Source organism: Coregonus lavaretus (assembly GCF_964263955.1).
Source record: "Coregonus lavaretus genome assembly, contig: HAP1_SCAFFOLD_48, whole genome shotgun sequence".
Taxonomy (NCBI): domain Eukaryota; kingdom Metazoa; phylum Chordata; class Actinopteri; order Salmoniformes; family Salmonidae; genus Coregonus; species Coregonus lavaretus.
The window spans coordinates 2,790,694-2,806,330 of NW_028163311.1; positions in this window are offsets into that span (position 1 = coordinate 2,790,694).

Below are 15,637 nucleotides of genomic sequence, written 5' to 3' on the forward strand. Positions count from 1 at the left end.
ATCCCACTCCACCATAAACCTTAACGGTATGGACAGCCAGAATTTGATTAATATATGACATTTATGTACAGAAGACGACAAAAGACAACAAACGTTTGAGTAGAACAACGCATCTAGCTTGAGAGGAATATGAGGGAAATCCCTTCCACCAGCCTCTATAGCCTGGTACATCCGATCTCTCCGGATGTACTCATATCCCCCCCAAAAGAAATTAAACAGTACACGTATGAACATTTTCCTTAGAGACACCGGCATGGGAAACACATATGCAAGGTGGAGTAATGAAGGCAGAATGTCCGCCTTCAGCACTAACACCTTGCCACTAAAAGATAGTCGCCTCACTTTCCACAGTCCCAATCTTTTATTAAGCGAAAGTAGTTTTTCTTTCCAATTAACCATGTAATCTTTGATTTCATTTCCGAAAGATATCCCGAGCACTACCATTGGTCCTGTGCACACAATCAAACCACATAACTGATCAGATCTCCATTTCCACTGTCCCATATATTTTATTTCTATTTTATTCTTGTTAATCCTAGACCCGGAGGCAACAGAGAACTCATCAATGACTTTGATAACCTCTTTCAAGCTCAGGTCGTCTTGTAAATATAAAATGGTGTCGTCCACGTATTGCAAAATTTTTAGAATATCCCCTCCAGGTAATATAATGCATTTGATGTTGTAATTTGTCCTAATTGCACATGCGAAAGGTTCAATATATAAAACATACAATAGCGCAGAGAGAGGGTCCCCCTGTCTGACACCTCGTAATTGCTTGATTACATTTCCAATATTCCCATTAATATTTACTCTGCTTCCCCCATTACTATAAAGAATTTTTACCCATTTCATAAAATTATTTCCAAAACCAAATTTTTTCAGAACTCTAAACAAAAACTCATGGTTTACCATGTCAAAGCTTTTTCCTGGTCCAAATTTACAGTAATTGCTGGCAGGTGCCTTTCCTCTAAATATGCTTGAACGTCTCTGTGCATTTGCAAGTTCCAGGTTAACTTTCTCCCTACCACACCACATGTTTGGTCTAAACCAACAACATACAGTGGGGGAAAAAGTATTTAGTCAGCCACCAATTGTGCAAGTTCTCCCACTTAAAAAGATGAGAGAGGCCTGTAATTTTCATCATAGGTACACGTCAACTATGACAGACAAATTGAGAAAAAAAGATCCAGAAAATCACATTGTAGGATTTTTAATGCATTTATTTGCAAATTATGGTGGAAAATAAGTATTTGGTCACCTACAAACAAGCAAGATTTCTGGCTCTCACAGACCTGTAACTTCTTATTTAAGAGGCTCCTCTGTCCTCCACTCGTTACCTGTATTAATGGCACCTGTTTGAACTTGTTATCAGTACAAAAGACACCTGTCCACAACCTCAAACAGTCACACTCCAAACTCCACTATGGCCAAGACCAAAGAGCTGTCAAATGACACCAGAAACAAAATTGTAGACCTGCACCAGGCTGGGAAGACTGAATCTGCAATAGGTAAGCAGCTTGGTTTGAAGAAATCAACTGTGGGAGCAATTATTAGGAAATGGAAGACATACAAGACCACTGATAATCTCCCTCGATCTGGGGCTCCACACAAGATCTCACCCCGTGGGGTCAAAATGATCACAAGAACGGTGAGCAAAAATCCCAGAACCACACGGGGGGACCTAGTGAATGACCTGCAGAGAGCTGGGACCAAAGTAAGAAAGCCTACCATCAGTAACACACTACGCCGCCAGGGACTCAAATCCTGCAGTGCCAGACGTGTCCCCCTGCTTAAGCCAGTACATGTCCAGGCCCATCTGAAGTTTGCTAGAGTGCATTTGGATGATCCAGAAGAGGATTGGGAGAATGTCATATGGTCAGATGAAACCAAAATATAACTTTTTGGTAAAAACTCAACTAGTCGTGTTTGGAGGACAAAGAATGCTGAGTTGCATCCAAAGAATGCCATACCTACTGTGAAGCATGGTGGTGGAAACATCATGCTTTGGGGCTGTTTTTCTGCAAAGGGACCAGGACGACTGATCCGTGTAAAGGAAAGAATGAATGGGGCCATGTATCGTGAGATTTTGAGTGAAAACCGCCTTCCATGAAACGTGGCTGGGTCTTTCAGCATGACAATGATCCCAAACACACCACCCGGGCAACGAAGGAGTGGCTTCGTAAGAAGCAATTCAAGGTCCTGGAGTGGCCTAGCCAGTCTCCAGATCTCAACCCCATAGAAAATCTTTGGAGGGAGTTGAAAGTCCGTGTTGCCCAGCGACAGCCCCAAAACATCACTGCTCTAGAGGAGATCTGCATGGAGGAATGGGCCAAAATACCAGCAACAGTGTGTGAAAACCTTGTGAAGACTTACAGAAAACGTTTGACCTGTGTCATTGCCAACAAAGGGTATATAACAAAGTATTGAGAAACTTTTGTTATTGACAAAATACTTATTTTCCACCATAATTTGCAAATAAATTCATTAAAAATCCTATAATGTGATTTTCTGGAGAAAAAAAATCTCTTTTTGTCTGTCATAGTTGACGTGTACCTATGATGAACATTACAGGCCTCTCTCATATTTTTAAGTGGGAGAAATTGCACAATTGGTGGTTGACTAAATACTTTTTTTCCCCACTGTATTCCATGGCAGAAGACAGACGATTCGTTATGGCTTTACTTAATAATTTATAGTCTACACACAACATTGTTAAAGGTCTCCAATTTGCTAGTGTCTTGGAGTCTCCCTTTTTGTAAAGTAGCGAGATTACCCCCTCGCACATTGAACTTCCCATATGCTCCAAACCAAAAATAACTCTAAATACTTCCAAAAGATGACTTCCAATTAAATCCCAAAAAACTATGTAAAACTCTTTAGAGAGCCCATCCACTCCTGGTACTTTGTTATCTTTCATGCTCTTCAGTGCCATATATATTTCATCTAAATTCAATTCCCCTTCTAATTGGTCTCTAATATCTAAAGGTATCTGCACATCCAAACATTTAAAAAAAGTAGTCCCCTTCTCATAATTAATTGTTTGCTTTTGGAATAGCTGAGAAAAGTGCTGGGTAGCGACACCAAGCATGCCATCTCCATCCTCAACCGTCTCCCCGTCTTGATTCAATAAAGCCGAAATGGTCCTCCTCTTTCCCCGTGACTTAATTTGTTTGAAAAAATATGCAGACACACCGAGTCCACGCGGAACAAACACATCATCTATGCGGCTCCTCGCGCCCCTGCTGTTTCCCCAGGTGAAACCGGGATCATTTGCATGCGCCACTCTATAAGTATCCACCAAATTATATTTCTCTATTAGATTTTTTACAAGATGCCCTCCCAGATTACCTCGGTCATATGATACATTAAAATCTCCCCCCATAATAACCTGTCTGTTTGTCATAAAAATAGCGTCTAGGTTGTTCAGAATTTCCCTCCTTTCCTTGGGTGTCGATGGTGCATATACATTAATTAACCGAAGACATTTGCCCCTCCAATCAATATCTACTATTAAAACCCTCCCGTGTACTACCGAAAAACTTCCCACTATTTTTAAATCCCTATTTCCACATAGAACACCAACCCCTGTAGAATGCACCCCGCCGACACTCCACCTTGACTCTCCCTGAACCTATTCCCTCGTAAATCTCTCCACATCATTTTGATCTTTTAAATGTACTTCTTGTAAAAAACACACAGAGAAGCAAATGGAGGACAAATGGGAAAAAACAGTCGCCCTTTTAACGGGGTTCCTAAGCCCTCTAGCGTTTATGCTAGCTATGTTAAAAAGGGACGACATGGGGAAAGGAGGGAAGCAGACAACTATCTAAATATGACATGAATTTCCAGACTCACTTTAAGTCCAGTTCCTCGTTAGGAGGCCTGTCTGGGAAACGGTGGTCCCCAGGGGGAGGACTGTCCACAAAGATAGGGGTCGGGAAAACCCTTTCCTCCTCAGTCAGTGTGGGTGCTGGAACACCGCTGGGTGCCAGACCGCTGCTGTCGGTAGAGCTCGCGCCTGACAGGGAAAGCAGAGTCTCCTCTCCAACCGTGGTCCAGCTCTCCGGAGCAGAGGGCGCGGTTTGCTCTCCCGTAGCCTCCTCCATTTGCTTGCTCCAGCTCCTGTCCCCCGCTCCGCTCTCCTCATGAGGTGATGATGGCGCCTCACTCCCGCTCTCCTCAGACTCTCGCCGTTCTCTCTCCATCACTAGCTCCTTCACGACCTCCTCAATAGCGCGTAGCTCTATAACTTTTCCCTCATCTGCTCTTTTCCCGCTCACCGCTCTGGCTTAGGAGGGGGCTGCCTTTGGACAGTGACGGAACAGGTGCTCCTCTGAGCTGCACAGACTGCAGCGCTTAGGCACGGTGCAATCCCTCATTACATGGCCGAGGGTCCCACAGTTTCTGCACCTTGTCTGGGTGCAGGCATCAGCGAGGTGCCCGTACGTGCTGCACTTCCTGCAAAAACAAGGCTGCCCAGCATACATGAGGTAACCCCTGTCTGCACCGATAGAAAAAGACGTGGGAGGATGGAGGTAGCCATCATGGCCGCTCTCGTCTTCCTTTAGCAGCACGCGAAACTGCCTCTTCCCTGTCCAGATGCCTAGGGCGTCCTTAATGTCTCTCACTCCTGGCAAGATGGTCAGGTACCGGCTGAGGTAGCACACTAGCGTTTCTTCAGGGACCCAGGGGTTGAACATGTGCACCGTTAGCACCCTCAGATTGTGCCTGCACAGGGACTCAACTTGAAAGCTATTGAGGGCGGGTGCTGTCGAGTTCGCTCGGAAGAGCCCTCTCACCTCCTCCAGCCTGGTGATGGTGTAGAACGACACATCATAGAACTTCTCCGGTGTGTTTTGTTGCAGACAGTGCACATCCTCTGCTGTCAGCCGTAGAGGTCCAAAAAGAACGTCCTTTCCAAAATTAACTCTTTCCATCGACTTTTCTTTTCCAGTCCATTGAAAACGCAGCGTGTTCTTCAGTCCGGCGGCTGCCGACTGTGACGTGGACGATGACGACATCGCTCCACCTTCAGGATCTCCTTGGTTACTGCAACTTGATCTTGATCTGAGCCAAAAGGCCGAGAAGCGATACCGCAATGCTTTCGGGAGGAAGGGGCCGTTCTCCGACACGTCAAATTTGAATATGGTTACACCAAAATGAGCTCGGTAAGCTTTCCGCCAAATTTAAAAGATAATGCTTTTAGAAAATGGTGGCATAGATTGGGAGTTGATCAACGTAGGGAATAACCACGTTTGACTGTTACAAAGTAACAAGTTGGTAGGTTCTAAAATCACGTGGTGATCCGCCCTCCAATCGGAAATGAGAGAAAGCGTTGTTAAATTAAAACCAGATTAACAGCTCAATTGGAATAATAATATATCACGGGTGGGGGAGAAACAATTTGGAGATAATAATATTGACATAACATTTGATCTTGTATCAAATATCTCTGATAGCATTGCTGCCACAAGGGAACTGAAGCAATTGTCCACTTGGTGGCAGCAGAGTTCCACCAACCGTTGCTTTTTCCAAGCTGTCCTGTGTGGTACATCAAACTGCATTTGAATGTTGAACCACTTGACTTCAATACATCATCAATGCAAATAATGTGAACAATAAAAATAGCCTATGTCTTTTTCTTATTAAAATCTTTCTGTAGAGCCTTGTATGATAAGGACATTGTGAGGAGGCCTTCATAAAGTTGCACTCCTAAATTACTAGAGGCCAAACTTCAACGATGTCCATGGCACTGGACTGCATTGCGAGCTAGGCCGGAGCGGTCCTGGCGTATGGTCCTGGCTGCCTAAATGTGTCCTCCACATTATAAACTGTACAAACATGGCACTTTTGAGGCTTACTTTTACAATTAGGCTTACTCAGTCACTACAATACATGTCATATTATGGACATAAAATGCCATTAGGCCTAATGAAGGTACAGTATATGTAAGTTACTTGGTTGGTGACTTGTGAATCAATCTGTATGCGCATTAGGGTTCAATATTTTCCCAGTATTTTACAAATGTTCCATACCGAGAATAAATGTATTTCCTCCCAGGTAACCTGGTATTAACCGAGAATAAATCACTTTTCTCCCGCAAAAACAGAAAGTGTCATTCAAAAGCATTGTAAAATTGTAAAGCATATACATGTCTGGATTTGATTAGAGCTTTGATCAGCATGAACATTCAAACCTGATTCTAACTGAGCCTGATGAGCCATATATTAAATATATTTTATGAGCACTACATTAACGACATTGAATGAACCCAAGCCCCAAAAAGCCCAAATTATTTTTCCATTATCCAATAGGCTACATACATGATACACTGTAGGCACATTACGACTTTACAGGTTACAAAAAGGGTCAATTTGTCAGCAAGGCACATCAATTAACGTAGTCACAATCAATGGCAATTGCTGAACTTCATTAGGCAACATTTTAGGTGTTTTGTAACAGATGTCTATTTCCATTCACCAAATGGCGCTAATAGGTTATACATGCAGTTTGGATGCTGAAATAATTTTGGAGTGGAAGAACATGCACAGAAGTAGCCTACATTTTGAATTGATTTGTTTGACAAATCAGATGAAAATATCATGACTGGTTGTGTTTATGCCACAATAAAAAGGTAATTCATTTTTACCGTAATGTTTAATTGACTACTTTATTATTAGGCACATTAAATGTGTTTTCGTGCGCCTCAATAGAGATCCCCGAATGCACTCTGTTTTCATCAGAACAGAAATGTGTGTAATTAGTTCATTGAACCCATTCCCACGTAAATCGCTCCACATCATTTTGATCTTTTAAATGTACTTCTTGTAAAAAACACACAGAGAAGCAAATGGACGACAAAATGGGAAGAAACAGTCGCCCTTTTAACGGGGTTCATAAACCCTCTAGCGTTTATGCTAGCTATGTTAAAAATGGACGACATGGGGAAAGGAGGGAAGCGGACAAACTATCTAACTATGACATTAATTTTCAGACTCACTTTAAGTACAGTTCCTCGTTAGGAGGCCTGTCTGGGAAACGGTGGTCCCCAGGTGGAGGACTGTCCCCAAAGATAGGGGTCGGGAAAACCCTTTCCTCCTCAGTCAGTGTGGGTGCTGGAACACCGCTGGGTGCGAGACCGCTGCTGTCGGTAGAGCTCGCGCCTGACAGGGAAAGCAGAGTCTCCTCTGCGCTGCCCGGGTTTCCCGCGCTTTTCTCCTCAGACTCCCCGCTTACAAAACAACTGAAACGATTCCCCCCCAGGGCGGACTCCTCCGTCGCCTCCATGCGGATGAGTGGGGAAACAGGGCTCATCTGCTTCCTCTTGATAGAGCACTTCCTCCTCTCTCCCACCGGGGTCCAGCTCTCCGGAGCAGAGGGCGCGGTGGGCTCTCCCGTAGCCTCCTCCATTTGCTTGCTCCAGCTCCTGTCCCCCGCTCCGCTCTCCTCATGAGGTGATGATGGCGCCTCACTCCCGCTCTCCTCAGACTCTCGCAGTTCTCTCTCCATCACTAGCTCCTTCACGACCTCCTCAATAGCGCGTAGCTCTATAACTTTTCCCTCATCTGCTCTTTTCCCGCTCACCGCTCTGGCGTAGGAGGGGGCTGCCTTTGGGCAGTGACGGAACAGGTGCTCCTCTGAGCTGCACAGACTGCAGCGCTTAGGCACGGTGCAATCCCTCATTACATGGCCGAGGGCCCCACAGTTTCTGCACCTTGTCTGGGTGCAGGCATCAGCGAGGTGCCCGTACGTGCTGCACTTCCTGCAAAAACGAGGCTGCCCAGCATACATGAGGTAACCCCTGTCTGCACCGATAGAAAAAGACGCGGGAGGATGGAGGTAGCCATCATGGCCGCTCTCGTCTTCCTTTAGCAGCACGCGAAACTGCCTCTTCCCTGTCCAGATGCCTAGGGCGTCCTTAATGTCTCTCACTCCTGGCAAGATGGTCACATACCGGCTGAGGTAGCACACTAGCGTTTCTTCAGTGACCCAGGGGTTGAACATGTGCACCGTTAGCACCCTCAGATTGTGCCTGCACAGGGACTCAACTTGAAAGCTACTGAGGGCGGGTGCTGTCGAGTTCGCTCGGAAGAGCCCTCTCACCTCCTCCAGCCTGGTGATGGTGTAGAACGACACATCATAAAACTTCTCCGGTGTGTTTTGTTGCAGACAGTGCACATCGTCTGCTGTCAGGCTTAGAGGTCCAAAAAGAACGTCCTTTCCAAAATTAACTCTTTCCATCAACTTTTCTTTTCCAGTCCATTGAAAACGCAGCGTGTTCTTCAGTCCGGCGGCTGCCGACTGTGACGTGGACGATGACGACATCGCTCCACCTTCAGGATCTCCTTGGTACTGCAAATTGATCTTGATCTTAGCCAAAAGGCCGAGAAGCGATACCGTAATGCTTTCGGGAGGAAGGTGCCGTTCTCGGGCACGTCATATTCGATGACGTTTACACAAAACGTAGCTCTGTAAACTGTCCGCCAAATATCAAAGAAAATGATTTAAAGAAAATCGTGTCATAGATTGGGAGTTGATCAACGTTGGGAATAACCACTTTTGACTGTTACAAAGTAACAAATTGGTAGGATCGGAAGTCACGTGGTCATCTGACCTCCAATCGGAAATGACAGAAAGTGTTTATAAATTAAATCCAGTTTAACAGCTAAATCGGAATAATAATATATGAAATACGGGTGGGGGAATCAATTTAGAGATAATAATATATACATAACATTTGATCTTATATCACATATCTCTGGTAGCGTTGATGCCACAAGGGAACTGAAGCAATTGTCCACTTGGTGGCGCAAGTGTTCCACCGACCGTCGCGTTTTCCAAGCAGTCCTGTGAGGTCCATCCAACTACATTTGAATGTTGAACCACTTGACTTCAATACATAATCAACGCAAATAATATGAACAATAAAAATAGCCTGTCTTTATTTTATATGTCGGTAGAGCCTTGTATGATAAGACCACGGTGAAGAGGCCTTCATAAAGTTGCCCTCCTAAATTACTAGAGGCCAAACTTCAAAGATGTCCATGGCACTGGACTGCAGTAAGAGCTAGGCCTACAGTGCGGCCTACGGAGCGGTCCTGGTGTATGGTCCTGGCTGCCTAAATGTTTCCTCCGCATAATAAACTGTACAAACATGGCACTTTAGAGGGTTACTTTTACAATTAGCCTTACTGAGCCACTACAACAAACTTCCTATCATGGACATGAAATGCCATTAGGCCTAATGAAGATACCGTATATGGAAGTTACTTAGTTGGTGTCTTGTAAATCAACTGGTATGCGCAATAGGGTTTAATATTTCCCCGGTGTTTTACAAATGTTCCATCCCGAGAATAAATCACTTTTCTCCTGCTGTGTGAGACTGCTGTCTCCTGGCTATCAGCCCTGTCTCTGTGTTTGACCAAAACTGGCTCTCCTTCAGCGCCATGGAGTGCACAGGTATTACGGTTGCTGTCCTTTCAGCACAACAAGCCTTTCACATCTGATGTGACACTGTTGTTGTCTCTATTGGTGATAGTGTGATAGTGGTGCTGGCTACCATTAGCTGTGCAAACAGTGCATTATGTTCAAATCAAATTGTATTGGTCAAATATACATATTTAGCAGATGCTATTGCGGGTGTAGCGAAATGCTTGTGTTTCTAGCACCAACAGTGAAGTAGTATCTAACAATTCACAACAATACACACAATACACTCAAATCTAAAAGTAAAAGAATGGATTGAAGAAATATATAAATACTAGGATGAGCAAGGTCGGTGTGGCATAAAATAAAATACAGTAGAATAGAATACAGTATATACATATGAGATGAGTAAAGCAAAAATATGTAAACATTATTAAAGTGACTAGTGTTCCATTATTAAAGTGGCCATTGATTCCAAGTCTATATATGTAGGGCAGTAGCCTCTAAGCTGCAGGGTTGCGTAACCGGGTGGAAGCCGGCTAGTGATGGCAGGTGAGTTACTGCCGCTCTGATATCCAAAAGTTATTTCCGGCTGTAATGTAATAACACAAAAAAAATACTGGCCAAATAATGTAAGAAATACTGCAAAGTTGCTTAGGAGCTAGAAGCAGAGCTGCCATATCTGTCGGCGCCATCTTAAAAATTCTATGTGTCATGTTGTGTCCCATGCGGGTTCTGTCTGTGTGCGCGGCAGCCCGAAGCGTGGCCTGTTTGATTAATTCATAATGTCATCAAAAAGCATTGCTCCTCCTTCACGAGAACTAGAATGGGCCGACTACAGAATATATAATGTCTGGCGTATTAAGTGATGCTATGTTTTCTGTTATTTTCATGACATTTTTTTTAATTCAACGTATTGGTAGATTTTTGGTCCCTCTGAAGGCCTAGGTCCTATAGTCACGGTTCACCACTGGATCTAAGGGAAGGCTTACATTAAACCTGGCCAGAGGCAGGTTTAACTTCAGATTAATGGATGTTGGCCCCCAGGTTGACCTTGGCAATGAGAGAAAATGGATTACCTGGACTATTTCAATGATCTCAGAACAACTAGTGTTTTAACAATTAGTGTTTTATCTGCTATCTACTTCTTTTGATTATTTCTCAAGTGGATGTAAATTCTGGTGTAGGCAATCATTTGGAAAGGTGGAATTATTTAATATTATGTTATATTAGTAATACAAATAATAACAATGTATCAAAAGGAACAATGTATTTATACCTCTAGATTTTATATTTTATTATGAATTCGTTTTACTAGCCATTTACCAAACTTATTACTGTGTTGATAATTTATTTTAAATATTGATTATGCTTTTAATATATATACAGTACCAGTCAAAAGTTTGGACATGTCATGGGCCTCTCACTCCACCGGGTTACCACCTTAATTTTCTTCCACTCTGCTCACCACTCTCTCTACTCAGCCTAACTAGCTCCACCTGTCCCTGCTCTGCTCTGCTCTAATTACTCTGCCAGCTGCGCTGCATTACCCACTACCTCTCCCAGTATTTAAGGCCCTGTCTTTCAGCTCTCCGGTGTCAGATCGTCTGCAAAGCTCACACCCGGAACCTGTTTGCTCGCGCTTCTGGCTCACCCTGGTTTTGTGACCCCGGACCTGCCTGTTTTTTGGATACTCTTCTGCCTCAGGAGATCCAGACCTGCTTCTGCCATTACGACTCCTGACTACTCTTCAATCCCGGTAACTCTGACCAGCCTTCTGCTTTGCTACTACGTATTTTGGATTTCCCTTGAACTGTACTGCTGCCTGGTTTCATTCCGCCCTGTTGTGTCTGTGTCTCCCCCCCCCAGGACTTCTGGACCACCCACCACCGGCTTCATAGGACGCATCGCTGCCACTGGGGGGGGCACAGACCCAGCGCATTGGACGGGATCCCTGTTACCCCTGGAGCCTTCATTCACTCCCTACTTCCCTTTTCCCTTAAGTTTAATAAACTTTCTGGTGTGACGCAATTGTGGTCCTCTGGTCGTCTGTCTGAACCGTGACAGGACACACCTACTAATTCCAGGGTATGCAGAAGATAGCCTTATTTGGTAAAAGACCAAGTCCATATTATGGCAAGAACAGCTCAAATAATCAAAGAGAAACGACAGTCCATCATTACTTTAAGACATGAAGGTCAGTCAATCCTGAAAATATGAAGAACTTTGAAAGTTTCTTCAAGTGCAGTCGCAAAAACCATCAAGCGATATGTTGAAACTGGCTCTCATGAGTACCGCCACAGGAAAGGGGAAGACCCAGAGTTACCTCTGCTGCAGAGGATAAGTTCATTAGAGTTCCCAGCCTCAGAAATTGCAGCCCAAATAAGTGCTTCACAGAGTTCAAGTAACAGACACATCTCAACATCAACTGTTCAGAGGAGAGTGCGTGAATCAGGCTGGGGAATCTATTGCAGTGGATGCCCCTCAGCTTGTTGAGATACAAAATGTTGTTCGCTATTTTAGGGATACTGATACACTGATTGTAAAGAAGGTGGATTTTGTGGCATTTATTGCGCAAGTGAGTATTTCTACTGCCCAAACGAACAAGAAGTCTAAGAAACTGGATATACTGTAATTGTATGTGCGGCTGAATGTTTTTTTGAGTCTTCAGGAATTAACAGCCGAAGCGTTGCAGGGAATCCTGCCTGAAGATGTTACCCCCTCCCAGGCCCCTGAGTCTGTGAAGGGATGTGATTTGGATTGGACTGGGACTGAAGGAGTCGGTTGTTTTTTTGTTGATCTGTTTTTGTATTTTGTGTGATGACGTGAGTCCCCTCCCTTGTATTTTTTCTCCAGTTAACTAACCATACAGTAGGTTGTGGCAGACAGATGATGAATGATAAGAGGCCGTATGAGCTCTTATAAGGTCCTTACTACTGAATAGTGTCAGTTCACATGACATTTGTGTGAACGTCATTATACCAGAGAATAATAATTAATTAGTTCATCAGTCCCAATAGATGTTGCTATGGTTACAGGTGCAAAGCTTATGGGCGTGTGGCAGCAGTGTGTTGGAGGGATTTTCGTCCCGTGTAGCTCAGTTGGTAGAGCATGGCGCTTGCAACGCCAGGGTTGTGGGTTCGATTCCCACGGGGGACCAGTATGAAAAAAATATATGCACTCACTAAGTCGTTCTGGATAAGAGCGTCTGCTAAATGACTAAAATGTAAATATTCCTAGGTGTGCAGAAGGGGCATGAGACAAATAACTGTGTCGTTTAGTAGTATCAGGAGAATAAGTGTTTTATTTGTACGGGTGCCCATGGTAGAGACAGGTTAGGGTTAGAGGAGTGCAGGGGGTGTAGTATGCTGAAGCAGTGAAGACAGTAGAGGAGGACGGGTCAAGGGGGAGGGATCCTGAGAGGATCCGTGTGAGGTCTGTGCCAGCACAGAGGGATAGGCCAACGAGTGATGTAAGGTTGGCTTCTTAACGTTCATAGCAATGGTTATCAACTGTACTGCAGAGATGGAACGTAAATCACAGAATATAAATGTAGTGGTGGCAGCTGCAGAGAAGTATTTGGGTATACGAGATCTGATTTCAGAAGAGCTACAGGGTGTGTTGAGGGGTGGTGTCCCGCCTTCCCATTCCGTTGGCATGGTACAGGAGCAGATAGGGTCAAAGTAGTGGAATGGGGTAGTGTGTTTTTAATTAGTGTAGAATTAGTTGGAAAGTTTTTTTTTGGGGGGGGGGGGGGGGGCGGGTGTATATTTTCATTTTTTGTGTAGTCATTTTTTTCATTTTGTATTACAAAGTATAATTGATGTATATTATAGTACAGCTGGGGGCGGTAATGCAACATATTTGATGCCAACCGCAGTTAAACTCCAAAGGAGAAGAAGAAGTAGTTCCGGGCAGGCGCACACCATTCTTCAGAATGTAGAAAGCGCCAGAACTGTGCTGTCAAGAGGATAACCTTTGTGTCTGTTTGTATTTATTACTAGAGGTATGTAATAGCACGTTTACACTTTATAATATCGAATGAACATGTCATAACATGCTAGTTAACAAATCTATCAAGATATTACCACGTTTGGTGATGGTTGCTATGTGTTGTTTTTGTGTCAAACCGAGTGATTGAAGAACGCGAACAAATATTTTACAAGTCACATAGCTAGAGATTTGGGGTTTGTCTTTTTGAAAGTACTGTACGTCAGTTCAAGGTAATTTAGTACAGAATCAATTATGTTGATTTAATTGAGATGTTATTGTTTTTGTGTAAAAGAAGTCTCACGAGCTGGTAAAATGGCGTCGTCCACTGTCTGCGTTTAATGATATGACACACAATAGCACCAACAATTGTAATCAGTTAAGAAAAAAAAACTATGAATATATTCTTATACGAATATCTGTGCTTTTCTACTAAACAACAGCCATTTGCAAAACTTTAATGATGATAGAGAAATGTAGTATGTTCTGTCTCCATTGTTTTGTAAGGATTGATAACCTGTAATCAGAATATTATAATAATAATATAATATGCCATTTAGCAGACGCTTTTATCCAAAGCGACTTACAGTGATGCGTGCATACATTATTATTTTATTTTTTAACGTATGGGTGGTCCCGGGGAATATAAATACCTCTTACCAGTAGCGGTGCATGGGTAACATTACTGGGGAAGCCAAAAACACATTACAACCTATGTGTTGTGATAATTGGGTTGTTTGAGCTATAACCTGTTAGTTATATGCCTTGCCACTGGGATATTATGGATGATTTTCTATATATGGTTGATTTTCTAGTACATATGTTGTAGAATTAAACACCTATATGCCTTAAATGCTTATGGATTGAGAACCAGTTGAAGGGTTAAAACAGAGCAGAGACATTTCTTTAGTGCAAACTCTATGCTTTTGATAACTCCCTGCAGCTGGTCTGGGTATGTCAATGACATGTGATGCAGATACAACGCCTCGTGATGGCTGTGTGGAGATTGGAGTAACAATGGAACTAGTGTTATCATTTGTTTGTGCTTATGACCTGACACATAGCCACATGCACATAATCTCAAGGGTCCTGATTTCTCAAAGTGAGGCTTCTGTCTCTTATTAGTGGCGTGACTCAAAAGATGATATACATACGTACGTTAAAGAACAATCACACTCTGTATTGACTATTTTCACTATCCAGGCATGCATCTGGAGTACAAAGTATCAATCATGTAATTCTGTTTTACCTTTATCATTTCATAACACATTATAAAACATATCAATTAATCCTTAAACATAACCCATTCTCAACCACATACATCTAAGCATTTATCATTTACCATCCTCCCTGGCCCTTGAGATTATGTGCATGTGGCCATGTGTCAGGTCATAAGGTCATAAGCACAAACAAATGTTAACACTAGTTCCATTGTTACTCCAATCTCCCCACAGCCACCACGAGGAGTTGTATCTCCATCACGTGTCATTGACATACCCAGACCAGCTGCAGGGAGTTTATGAAAAACACATAAATGTCTCTGCTCTGTATTAACCCTTCAACTGGTTCTCAATCCATAAACATTTTAAGGCATATAGGTGTTTAATTCTACAACATATGTACTTGAAAATCGTCTATAGTATTCAGACCCCTTGACTTTTTCGACATTTTGTTACGTTACAGCCTTATTGTAAAATGTATTAAATAGTTTTTTTCCCTCATCAATCTACACACAATACCCCATGATGACAAAGCAAAAAACAACAACTACTGAACAATCCCATTTCCATAAGTATTCAGACCCTTTACTCAGTACTTTGTTTAAGCACCGTTGGCAGTGATTGCAGCTAAAGTCTTAATGGGTATGACGCTACAAGCTTGGCACACCTGTATTTGGGGAGTTTCTCCCATTCCTCTCTGCAGATCCTCTCAAGCTCTGTCAGGTTGGATGGGGTGTGTCGCTGCACAGCTATTTTCAGGTCTCCAGAGATGTTCGATTGGGTTTAAGTCCCGGCTCTGGCTGGGCCACTCAAGGACATTCAGAGACTTGTCCCGAAGCCACTCCTGCGTTGTCTTGGCTGTGTGCTTAGGGTCGTTGTCCTGTTGGAAGGTGAACATTCGCCCCGGTCTTGAGGTCCTGAACGCGCTGGAGCAGGTTTTCATCAAGGATCTCTCTGTACTTTGCTCCAATCATCTTTCCCTCTATCCTGACTAGGCTCCC